We start from the raw sequence: 12,625 nt of genomic DNA on the forward strand, positions 1-12,625 counted from the left end.
TCAAAAATTGGTTAAATATAATTAACAGATGCATATCACAGTATGTAGGAGTGAAGTGACACAACGTCTAGGATTTGTCTTAAAATATGTTGGAAAAAGTAAAGAGGGATAAATGATCAAGAGTGACCAAATTTTGATACTTAATGAAATTGGAGGATTGTATATGAGGATTCATTATACTATTCTCTCTTCCTTTGCACACATTTGAAATGTTACCAACTAAAAAAAGAGAGAAAGAGAGAAGAAAAGCACATATACACATACACAAAATCTTCGTTAGGAGTGACAAGGCCAGGCATAGACCCTTTTGCCTTTGGTCAATGTCCTGTTCTTTGTCTCATGAGGGATTAGCTTAGAACTGTTTGTCCCCTTGAAACTAGGTAGACAATGCAGCGCCTGGGTGGCCCAGTCAGTTGGGCGTCTGCCTTCGGCTCAGGTCATGATCTCAGGGTCCTGGGATCAAGCCCTGCATCTCCCTCTCCCTCTGCAGCTCCCCCTGCTTGTGCTTGCTTGCTTGTTCTCAAACAAAATCTTTTAAAAAATTTTTTTAAAAATTAAAGAAAAAGAAACTAGGTAGATACAGAGATAAACATTCCCTGTTTAGCTGACTGAGACTTCCCCTAATTGCAAAACAATCCCACTGTTAAGTCCTCCGCACCTGTAACCTGTCTACTCATCCCCACAGAAGTCAGGCAAAACTGCCCTGTCTAGACACTCGGACCTTCAGGTCTGGGAGCTATCTCTAATGCAGTTGACTGATTGACAAGACTTTATCTTTGTCTGTACTATGGTTTCATAGTATTCCTCTCCATCATAGATATTTTGCTGAACTGTAATTGCCTATCTGTCTATCTGCCTGTCTGTCCTGCCCAGCATCAAGCACAATACCTGGCATAGAGTCGATACTCAATAAATATTTGTTAAAAAGTGATCGTTCTGCGACTGTTCTTTCTGATCTAGCCAAGAGGGTTCTTCTATTCAGGACTTTCTAGTTTGCAGGAATAATGTGTACCATATGTTTATTACAGAATGCTTATCTTTCTGTTCTCTGTAACAGAAAAATGAAATCTAGCTCACTTAGAAGTTTTGTACTTTTAATAAACAAATTAAAAAGAAGGAAGGGACAGAACATAGTTCTGTATTGGGTCTTCTTTTCTTTCTTTTTTTTTTTTTAAGATTTTATTTATTCATTTGTCAGAGAGAGAGCTCACACAAGCTGGGGGAGCTGCAGGCCCCCCGCTGAGCAAGGAGCCCGATGCGCAACTCGATCCCAGGACCCTGGGATCATGACCTGAGCCAAAGGCAGACGCTGCACTGACTGAGCCCCCCAGGCGCCCCTGTATTGGGTTTTCTAATGGTTTAGTTCCAAGACCATTTTCAAGGAGGTCGCATCTTCCCCTTTCCAGTGAGAGACAGCTGACAGTGGAGCTCACCTGGGTGTTTTGTTTTGTTTTGTTTTGTTTTATTCATTTGACAGAGAGAGACAGCGAGAGAGGGAACACAAGCAGGGGGAGTGGGAGAGGGAGAAGCAGGCTTCCCTCTGAGCAGGGAGCCCGATTCGGGCCTCGATCCCAGGACCCCGGGATCATGACCTGAGCCGAAGGCAGACACCCAATGACTGAGCCACACAGGCACCCCTCACCTGGGTGTTTTAAAAAATACTGATGCCTGGTCCCCACTCCCAGAGATTCTGGTGCAATTCATCCAGGGTGTGGCTGGCCAGTGGATCCTTGAAAGTTCCCCAAGTGATTCCAGTGTGCAACCCCCACACTGAGACTCACTGTTAGATCAGAGGCATCCTCGGGGTCCCCTCCCGCCCAGCTGGTGGGAGCAGCCTCAGTGGGACAATGGAGTGAGACTGCACTTGGGTGGCACATCCCAGGGATTGGCAATCTGACCGGCAGTCTCACTAATGGTAGCCCTAGTCAACTCCAGACAACCCGGTGTCACCAATCTCGACAGGTGGCAGGGAGCCATCTCTGGGGTGGGTCAAGGTCTGGCAGCCCCGATCTGATCACCAAGAGGCCTGGTTGGGGGAGATTGGTCTTTAGCCAGACCACAAAAGTGGCTGAGAGAGTTGGATGATGAAGAGGAGTAGCAAGGCTTGTGTTGCTCGGTCTCATGGGTTGACGACCTCAGCGTTCTCACCTGAAAGTTACCTGCCTCATGAGTCGTGATGGGGAATAAACGAGTCAGTGTACTGAAGTGTTACTAAGTGGGGTCTTAGCTACAATGACTGTGGCTTGGAGAGGTGAGGAAATGGGGTAGATGTTTCAGTGGATAAACTAGGAGGATCTCTTTCCCTACCAGTGGGATCTCCTCACAGGAAGGTGTTCACAGCTGACTTTGTCTCTAGTTCCTATCTTAATGAAAACGTGGCAATGTTTACACTTTCACGGCATCAACGAACTTCTGGTTCACACGTCGTGTAGTTTTCGTTTACTAACATGCTTCATGTTCCAGCAGGCTTCCGATCATTGCGTTTTCCTCCTTTGGAACATCAGCGAGACATTGGGGTTTACACTAGGACTTGCCATGTTTGAAAAGGCACCTTTTAGCATGATGGCACAGAGTGACGTTTGGGAAGGACCCCAGGTCTGGGCTGCTCTGTCACCAGAGCTCCTCCCAAGTCCTTTGGGCTGGTGACCCTGCAGCTATCAAACTTGGAGCACAAGGGTAGCAACTCCACCTGCTGACAGGGTTAAACAAGAATATTCTGCCCTCACTGTTAATGCCGCTTCTTTTGCTCTCCTGAAGGAAAACAGTCCAGGTACTGTCAACAGTTTTGATCAAAAGCTGCTAACACAAGGTAAAAAACGACTTCATAAGAACAAAAGAGACCATAGACTACTTCCTAATTCCCTGGAAATTTGAACCTCTGTTGAAAGGATTGTTGTATCTGAAATCCAAATTCTGAAATTAAGAGCCTCGAACATAGCAGAAGCAGGGCGGCGACATTTAGGAGTGTCTTTGGTGTGTCAGCCAATGATAAATGCTTTACGTACAATGAAATATTTCAAATCCTCTAAACACAATTATCTTCATTTTTGTTGGTCTGGAAGAGGAAGCTCTTAAATTGAGGCAACACCCCCAAGGTAGCGTGGCTGATAAGTAGTGGAGCCTGGAACGCCATTCTGGATCGATCCAGGGTCTAAGTTCTTAGGGGAGGCAAGTTAGCTGTTTACTAACAGCTGGGCTGTCTTAATGTGAATGAAATGACTAAATGTCTCTAGAGATATGGGTTTTATGGGGCACCTGGGTGGCTCCGTCAATCAGGCGTCTGACTCTTGATCTCAGTTCAGGTCTTGATCTCAGGGTTGTGAGTTCAAGCCCCACTTTGGGCTCCACACTGGGCATGGAGCCTACTTTAAATAAATAAATAAATAAATAAATAAATAAATAAATAAATAAATAAATAAATTTTCAAAAAGAAAAATATGGGTTTTATAGAAAAGGTAGAAAATATATTGAGGCAAATATAAAAGCAATCAAATAATCAATCCCCCATCCAAAGTTACTGCTGATAACATTTTAGTGTTATGTCTGAAAACATCAGTATATCCACCTGCTTTTGTCATCTGAGCCTTTGTAGTGAGCCTTTTTCTAGGTCAATAAATGTAGATCTGTGTCATCTACGCTTGGTTGGATAGCATCTCAGTGTATGTCTCCTAAATTATTCATCTGATGCCCCTACCATTGGACATTTAGATTGTTTCTTACTTTTATTTTTTATAAACAGTGCTCCAATACATTTCTTTGTACATCTTTGGGTGATTTTTTTATTGTTTCCTTAGGAAAAAAAATCATAAAAGTGAAATTGCAAGGTCAAAGGGAATGCACCTGCTTTGTAAAAGACAAACTTATATATTAAAGTATATCTCGTATACAGAAAGTGCACACATGATAAGAGGACAGTTTGATCAAGTATCTCAAAGGGAACACACATGTGTAAATACTACCCAAAGCAAGAAATAAAAAAATATGAACAACCAGAACCCCTCTCCTCCCTCCTCCCATCCTTTCCTGCCCTCACTTTTCCAGATGTAACCACTCTTCGGAAATTTAACACCAAAGATTGATTCTGGCTGTCTTTTTGCTTTGTATACATGGAATCATGCAAGTGTGCACTCATTTGTGTCTGGTTTCTTTCACTCACTATTATCTTTGTGAACTTAATCGTGTTGTTGGTTTAGCAGTAGTTCATTCATTTTCACTGACGTATTTTTTTGGTATATTCTAATAGTGGATTTTTTTAAAAAGATTTTATTTATTTATCCACAGAGAGAGACACAGCAAGAGAGGAAACACAAGCAGGGGGAGTGGGAGAGGGAGAAGCAGGCTTCCCGCCAAGCAGGGAGCCCGATGCGGGGCTCGATCCCAGGACCCCGAGACCATGACCTGAGGTGAAGGCAGACGCTTAACGACTGAGCCACCCAGGCGCCCCTCTAATAGTGAATTTTTTTTAAAAAGTCTATATTCGGGGCATCTGGCTGACTTAGTCGGTGAAGCATGTGACTCTTGATCTCAAGGTTGTAAGTTTGAGTCCCACATTGGGTGTAGAGATTACCTGATAAAATCTTTAATAATAATAATAATAATAATAATAATAATAATAATAATAATAATAATAATAAATAAGTGTATATTCATGAGTAACCCAGCCTACCAAGAGCCTCTCTTGTGCCCCCTACCAGTCACTGTTCTTCACAAGGTAACCCCTCTTCTGGTTTTGATCACACTTGATTTGTTTTGTCTATTTTTTTTTAAGATTTTATTTATTTATTTGACAAGGAGAAAAAGCACAAGCAGGGTGAACAGCAGGCAGAGGGAGAGGGAGAAGCAGGTTCCCCACTGAGCAGGGAACCTGATGAGGGGCTTGATCCCAGCACCCTAGGATGGTGACCTGAGCTGAAGGCAGAAGCTTAACCGACTGAGCCACCCAGGCGCCCTGTTATGTCTATTTTTGAACTTTCTATATAAGTAGATCATACAGTATGTGTATTCTTTGATGACTGTCTTATTTCCCTCATTGTTTTATCTCTCAAATGCAACCACATTGTTGGGTGCAGCAGGAGATCATTCTCTATTGTTGGAAATAAATTTTATGAATATACAACGATTTACTTATCCATTCTACTGCTGATGGGCACTAGGACTTTATCTAATTTCTGGCTATTATCAATAATTCTACATGCACATTCTTGTACATGTCTTTAATATTTGGAGGAGAAATGTCCCTATCCACTATTTTTCCTTTTCAGAATTCTTGGACTGTCTTTGTATGTAATTATTCTATGTAGATATTCTTTAGTACCATTTGGAAAAACCTCAGAAAAGGTAACGTTAGCATTTGATTTGGACAATGCAAAACACAGAGGTTAATTTAATATCTTAATTTTAAGAATTCTTACTCAGTGTTTATCTTATTTTATTTAAAGATTTTATTTTTAAGTAATCTCTACACCCAACATGGGGCTCGAACTCACAACCAGGAGATGGAGTCTAACGCTCCACTGACTGAGCCAGCCAGGCGCCCCTCATTTAGGGTTTATTTATCAAAATCTTTATGTCTCTTGGCAAAGTTTTATAGTTTTCTTCACATCATTTGATGCATTTATTTTTAAGTTTGTTCCTCGGCAGTTTATATCTCTGGTTGCTTTTGTAAATAGGATCTTCTTCCAGGGAGGTCTTTAAATGACGCAGTGCAAAAGAAATAGCTGAGTACTGCTTAGAAATTCAGTTATCTTACAGAGATTTTGCTTGTCTCTTTTGTTTGTAAACAGTCATTTAGAATGTTCACAGTGATTTAAGAACGTGTCCCCTCCGCTTTTAATCGCATGGTGGTAAAAGATAACATAGAATTCCAGAGAAATCCAAAATTACATGGTGGTGTTGGAATCATTCCCAGCGGGGCAGTCGCTGCAGGATTTCTACTCCAGCTGACCGGGGAGCATTTAAAGACGGGGTCATGATGCTAAAGGCTCTTACAGAGCTTTCAGTTTCCACAGAGAGATCCCACAAGACATCCAGTAAGAGCAGGAACTTTCCAGACAAGACAACCACCTGGGAAAAGGCCCCATCGCCCCACCCCCATCCCATGTGGAGAAGTCCCTGCAGGATCGGCTGCCCACACGGTGCTCAGTGCTCTTCACGACTCTGGCTGACCCGAAAAGACCCCAGGAAGTGGCCAAGGGTATGAAGGGCTGGAGGCCGGAAGTGGGTGGTGAGGCGGCCCTGGGGAGACTGAGTCAGGGTCCCGGGTTTGTGTCCTTCTGTCTCCTTCCATGGGTGCCTGAGCGCCAGTCACCTAACTCTCCCTGCGTCCAAGTCTGGGATTTTCGCTTCCTTCCCAGTGAAGTAAAAAACATAACTGGTGAAATAACCATTGAGAGAGAAACAAATAAAAATACTTTTTTAGGGGCGCCTTGGTGGCTCAGTCCTTGAGCTTCTGCCTTCGGCTCAGGTCATGATACCAGCGTCCTGGGATCGAGCCCCGCATGGGGCTCCCTGCTCAGTGGGAAGCCTGCTTCTCCCTCTCCAGCTACCCCGACTTGTGTTCCCTCTCTCACTGTCTCTCTCTGTCAAATAAATAAATAAAATATCTAAAAATAAATAATAATACTTTTTTAGGCATCATTATGGCAAATTACATTTATCTCAGTTTTTAATTCTGTTTAATAAGGAGCAAGCTGGAAAACTTGAGCTTTTGGGTTCTCCCTCTGTAAAGCATGTAACAATCTGCAAGTGTACACGTGAGAAGCGCTTCTTAAAAGGACCCTTTTAAAAAATGGGGAATCCTTTTGTCATGGGAATAACTTCCCCCTCTAACTCGATGCAGTAAGATAGTAAGTGGTAAGCATTCTGTTTAATCATGTAAACAACTGCCCAGTGTGGGAGGGGTATGTGTAAACACACCGAATCCTTTTTATTCACACTCTGCTGTGTCCTTTCTGTGACAGACACCGGGTCATTCCATGCCTCCCCCCTCCCCCCAGGAAGCCATTGTGTGACCCCAAAGAGATTAAATATGTGAAAGTGCTTTTTCACTGAAGAGCTAGACAGATTGGGGGTTATAATCAGGTTGGGTGATTTCCTGGGGTCCCTGAGCATCTGGGAAACCAGCGAAGAGGTAGCCCACTGAGAAAGAACAGGAAGGGCCAAAAATGAAGTGATACCCAAGGCAGCTGGGAGTCAAATCAGCCCTTTGAAATGTAATTTTCTTTTTTTCTTTCTTTTTCTTTCTCTTTCTTTCTTTCTTTCTTTCTTTCTTTCTCTTTTTCTTTCTTCTTTCTTTCTTTCTTTCTTTCTTCTTTCTTTCTTTCTCATCAGTGAATTCCTTTATTTTTGTTTTCATTCAAGACATAGATGTAAGTAGAGGGTTTGGAAGGTTTTTTGGTTTTTGGTTGTTGTTTTCAGTCAAAGATATGCCTGACATTATTTTATTTTATTTTTATTATTTTTTTATTAAGTCCAGTTAGCCACTGTATAGTACATAATTAGTTTTTGATGTAGTTTTCAATGATTCATCAGTTAAGTATAACACCCAGTGCTCATTACAGCCCATGCCCTCCTTAATACCCATCACTCTGTTACCCCCTCTCCCCACCTTCCTCCCCTCTGAAACCCCCAGATTGTTTCTCGGGGTCCATAGTCTCTCAGAGTTCATCTCCCTCTCTGATTTCTCCCCCTTTGGATTTCCCTCCCTTCCCTGTAGTCCTCCGTGCTATTGCTTATGTTCCACATATGAGTGAAACCATATGATAATTGTCTTTCTCTGCTTGATTTACTTCACTTAACATAATCCCCTTTAGTTCCATCCATGTTGACGCAAATGGTGGGTATTCATCATTTCTGATGGCTGAATAATATTCCATTGTATGTATGAACCACATCTTCTTTATCCATTCATCTGTTGAAGGGCATCTCAGCTCTTTCCACAGTTTGGCTATTGCGGACATTGCTGCTATGAACATTGGGGTGCATATGGCCCTTCTTTTCACTATGTCTGTATCTTTGGGGTAAATACCCAGTAGTGCAATTACTGGGCCATACGGTAGCTCTATTTTTAACGTGTTGAGGAACCTCCATACTGTTTTCCAGAGTGGCTGCACCAGCTTGCATTCCCACCAATCGTGCAAGAGGGTTCCCCTTTCTCCACATCCTCACCGACACTTGTTGTTTCCTGTCTTGTTAATTTTAGCCATTCTGACTGGTATAAGGTGGTGTCTCATTGTGGTTTTGATTGGTATTTCCCTGATGGCTAGTGATTTTGAACATTTTTTCATATGTCTATTAGTCATTTGTATGTCTCTTTTGGAGAAGTGTCTGTTCATGTCTTCTGCCCATTTTTTGACTGGGTTATTAGTTTTTTGAGTGTTGAGTTTGAGAAGTTCTTTATAGATCTTGGATATCAGCCCTTTATCTGAAATGTCATTTGCAAATATCTTCTCCCATTCTGTGGGCTGCCTCTTAGTTTTGTAGACTGTTTCTTTTGTTGTGCAGAAGCTTTTTATCTTGATCAAGTCCCAAAAGTTCATTTTTGCTTTTGTTTCATTTGCCTTTGGAGACGTGTCTTGAAAGAAGTTGCTGTGGCCAATGTCGAAGAGGTAACTGCCTATGTTCTCCTCTAGGATTTTGATGGATTCCTGTCTCACATTGAGGTCTTTCATCCATATTGAGTTTATCTGTGTGTGGTATGAGGAAATGGTCCAGTTTCATTCTTCTGCATGTGGCTGTCCAATTTTCCCTTATTGAAAAGACTGTCTTTTTTCTATTGGATATTTTTTCCTGATTTGCCAAAGATTAGGTGACCATAGAGTTGAGGGTCCATTTCTGGAGTCTCTATTCTGTTCCATTGGTCTATGTGTCCGTTTTTGTGTCAGTACCATGCTGTCTTGGTGATCACAGCTTTGTAATATAGCTTGAAGTCAGGCAACGTGATGTTGTTTTTCTTTTTCATCATTCCCTTGGCGATTTGGGGTCTTTTCTGGTTCCATACAAATTTTAGGATTTTTTTGTTCCAGCTCTTTGAAAAATGCCAGTGGTATTTGAATAGGGATGGCATTGAAAGTGTAAATTGCTCTGGGGAGGATAGGCATTTTAACAATGTTTATTCTTCCAATCCATGAGCATGGAATATTTTTCCATCTTTTTGTGTCTTCCTTGATTTCTTTCATAAGTGTTCTGTAGTTTCTAGAGTATAGATCCTTTACCTCTTTCTTTTTTTAATTTTTTAAAAGATTTTATTTATTTATTTGAGAGAGAGCGCACATGAGAGGCGGGGAGGGTCAGAGGGAGAAGCAGACTCCCTGCTGAGCAGGGAGCCCAATGCGGGACTCCATCCTGGGGCTCCAGGATCATGACCTGTGCTGAAGGCAGACACTTAATGGACTGAGCCACCCAGGTGTCCTCTTTTTTTAAATTTTAAAATTTATTTATTTGAGAGAGAGAGAGCATGAGAGGAAGGGGCAGAGGGAGAGGAAGAAGCAGGCCTCCTGCTGAGCAGGGAGCCCAAAGCAAGGCTCATCCCAGGACCCCGAGATCATGACCTGAGCCAAAGGCAGCCACTTCATCAACTAAGCCACCCAGGTGCCCCAAAATGTAATTTTCTTTCTAAGCTGGCCTGTTCAAAATTGGGCACTGGTTTCCATGGAAAAATGCTGTTTGTCTCGGCTGTGAGACCCCTTTCACAGCTCCCAGCCCAGCTGCCACGTGGGCCCAGCCCAGCCAAACCCTGTTCCTGAATGCCAGGGGATGCAGCAGCCACGTGGCTCAGAGAGGGGGTGACCACATCTCCCGGCTTGCCTGCGACACTCCCCATCTGTGCCTTTGTCCTGGTGTCACTACTCAACCCGCCCTTTTCTCTCTCCATAGTGCCCCAATACAGGGGGGATAAGTGACAGATTTTCCTTACTGGGAACCCAACTGGGGTCTGTTCCTTCAACAGTTAACAAGACTTGGAAGCCTAGGTTTGGAAAGGGTCCAGGGACATGGTGCTGGTTCCCCAAAAGTAAAAGGAATGGAGGAGAGTGTGCGAGAGGGTCTAAATTGTTCAGCCTCAAACAGGACAGACCCTGAGGGCAAGGATACACACTTTGGTTCACCTCCATGTCTTGCTCCCCCTTGTTTATGTGAGTGCGCACACTTGGGCTCCACGTTCTAGGAACCTGCGTGCAGAAAGCAAGGTACACTGATGGCAGCCTGAGGTTGGGAGGAAATCAAGCATCCATTCCAGCTAGCATTTGGAACATCTAACATGTTCCGTTGAACACGTACTGACATCCTCCTCTGGGCCAGGAATAGGCGTAGATACTGGGAATCCAAAAAGGATTTCAGGGGGGTACACAGAGTTGGAATACAGTGAGGTAAGTGCTGGAGGTGAACTCCAGGGGCCACAGGAGCCCAGAGGAGGAACCGGCTCACTTTTCCGGGGAAGGAGGTGGGGTGGTGGGGTGGGTCCCAGTAAAGCTGTCATAAGGGAGTGCTTTGAGCCTGGGCTGCAGATAAGACAAGGTATCAGCCCTCTCCATGTGGGAGGCAGGGAATTCTCAGCTTTCAAGAGCCAAACAGCGTGATCGGAAAGAAGTAAGCAAGTGTGAACTGGCAGGAGGCCGGCAGACAGATGAAGAGGATGCGTCTATACCTGGAGGGTGGGCTGGCGCTGCTTCCAGACTTCCCTCTCAGGGACCTCGGGCCAGGACTCAAGCTGGGGCTGGGGCTGAAGGTCCCTGGCATCCAGATGGCCTGTGGGAGGGAAGGGTGTGGCTGAGAAGCAGGCAGGCTCAGATAAAGTTTATCTGATACCAGATAAACTTCCTGGGGAGCAGGGTGGAACTGTGGGCAGAGGATGGCCATTCAGAGAAGCAGAAAAAAATGGGTAAGCCCCAAGCACCGGGTTACGCTCACTTGGCTAGAGGGAAAGGTTTAGAAACAGGCCTGCCCTCACCTCCCCCCTCCAACCCCCTGTACCCTCTGTGGTCCCTCCAACTGATGGCTTTGCTCAGCAGTCTGGACACTGAGGATGCCATTAAGTTTTAGGGTCTGGTTGAGGTAGCTCAGTGGCTCTCAAGCATCAGTGTCCCCTCAAGAGGCCTGTTAAAACACAGATTGCTGGACCCCCTCCAGAGGCTCCCAAACCATAGGTCTGGGGTGCCCGTAAAAGCGCACTTGTAACAGGTTCCTAGGTGATCTGGTTCTCGGGTTTGGAGAACTACCCAGCTAACCCCTGCCTGGTCTGGCTTTGACCTGGGGCCCTGGTGGTAGTGGGGGGGGCTGTCTACCTGGAGCTGAGGAACAGGCCCGTGCATTGCACTCAGAAGGCTGTGGGTGGTGGGCTGGCCTGACTCTTCAGGTTCCCCCTTTATAAAAGGGTAATTCTGAGTCTCAGATAAAACCTTTGACGTGAAAGTCTTTTGTGGACCGAGAGGTGAGATTCAATTTTAGTTATTAATGTGCTCAAACCTGAAGTTGTAAAATGTGCTGGTTTCTTCCAAAATCATTATAGCCGCGACCTCAGGACCTCGCCCACATCAGGGTCTCCCAGGCTGCTTGCTTATAATGCAGATGGTGTTGCTCTGAATCTTGGGTTGGGGTCCATTTACATTTTGCGAACCACTAGCTTATGCTGGGGAGTGAGTAGGAGATGCAAAAGTCATTTTCAGTTTTCTGGTCTGCTGTTGGGTCACTAAGATCGTCCCCTGTCCTGCCCGGGGCCCTGTTTCCACGCGGCCACATCACTGGAGGAGCCTCAGTTCTCTAGAAGGTTACTTCTGGGCTGCCAGGCTCCCAGCTACGTGCCAGGCGCCACCTCCTGGCCTCACGATTTTCTTACTCTTCTTCTCCCCTGGTGTTCATCAGATCCTCCCACGTGAGTGTTCAGAACCTTTTTAATGTCAGAAGGAAATGTGGTTCTCTTGCATGTGAGAAATTTCAGTGTCTCTTTAAATGTCTCGGCTGCTTGTGATTTTGCTGTTCCAGTGTTTTGGCATAAGCTATCCAGAAAAAGAGGTTTGGGCGTTTAGGTCGCACGAGTGCAGTGCAGATTGGGCGGATCCCTTCTTGTAACATTTCTTTGGAAGTGCCATGTCCCCTGCACGGGTGTGGCTCACTGCGAGCAGCCAGCTGAGCCCCTGGAGGGTGCGTGCAGCTCGTGGATCCTGCTGTGGCTGAGTTCAGCAGTGAGCAGTTTTCAGCGCCACCTAGCATTTCCTGAAGAAGAAATCACGCAGAAGCCAAGGTGAAATTCCCACTATGCTCAGATAGTCCCCTGATGTATCGATCGCGCGGAATAAATTGGGTGCTTTCTTGTAGCAAAACTGTCTGTGCTGCTATAAGACTCTAATGCAGTCGTGAAGAATATGCTGATATGGAAATGCCTCTAAAATTAGTTGTGAAGTGAAAAACTCCAAGGTGCAAAAAAATAAAGTGCCACATCTCAGTAGGCGGGCAGAGAAGGTGTCTGTGGAGACCTAACAACCCGAGACTTCCTCTAAGACTCTGCTGGAATTGTCTGGTCCCCTTCCTCACAGCATCCCGGAGCTGGAGGACGTTTTAGAGCCATTCTTCCCAGCTAGAACGTGCACACCAGTACATGGTGACTAGTAAAAGGTAAACTGAGGCACGGTAA

The sequence above is a fragment of the Mirounga angustirostris genome, unplaced genomic scaffold (genome assembly GCF_029215605.1).
Source record: "Mirounga angustirostris isolate CCGP_5_RB_7025 unplaced genomic scaffold, mMirAng1.0.hap1 SCAF_12, whole genome shotgun sequence".
Taxonomy (NCBI): Eukaryota; Metazoa; Chordata; class Mammalia; order Carnivora; family Phocidae; genus Mirounga; species Mirounga angustirostris.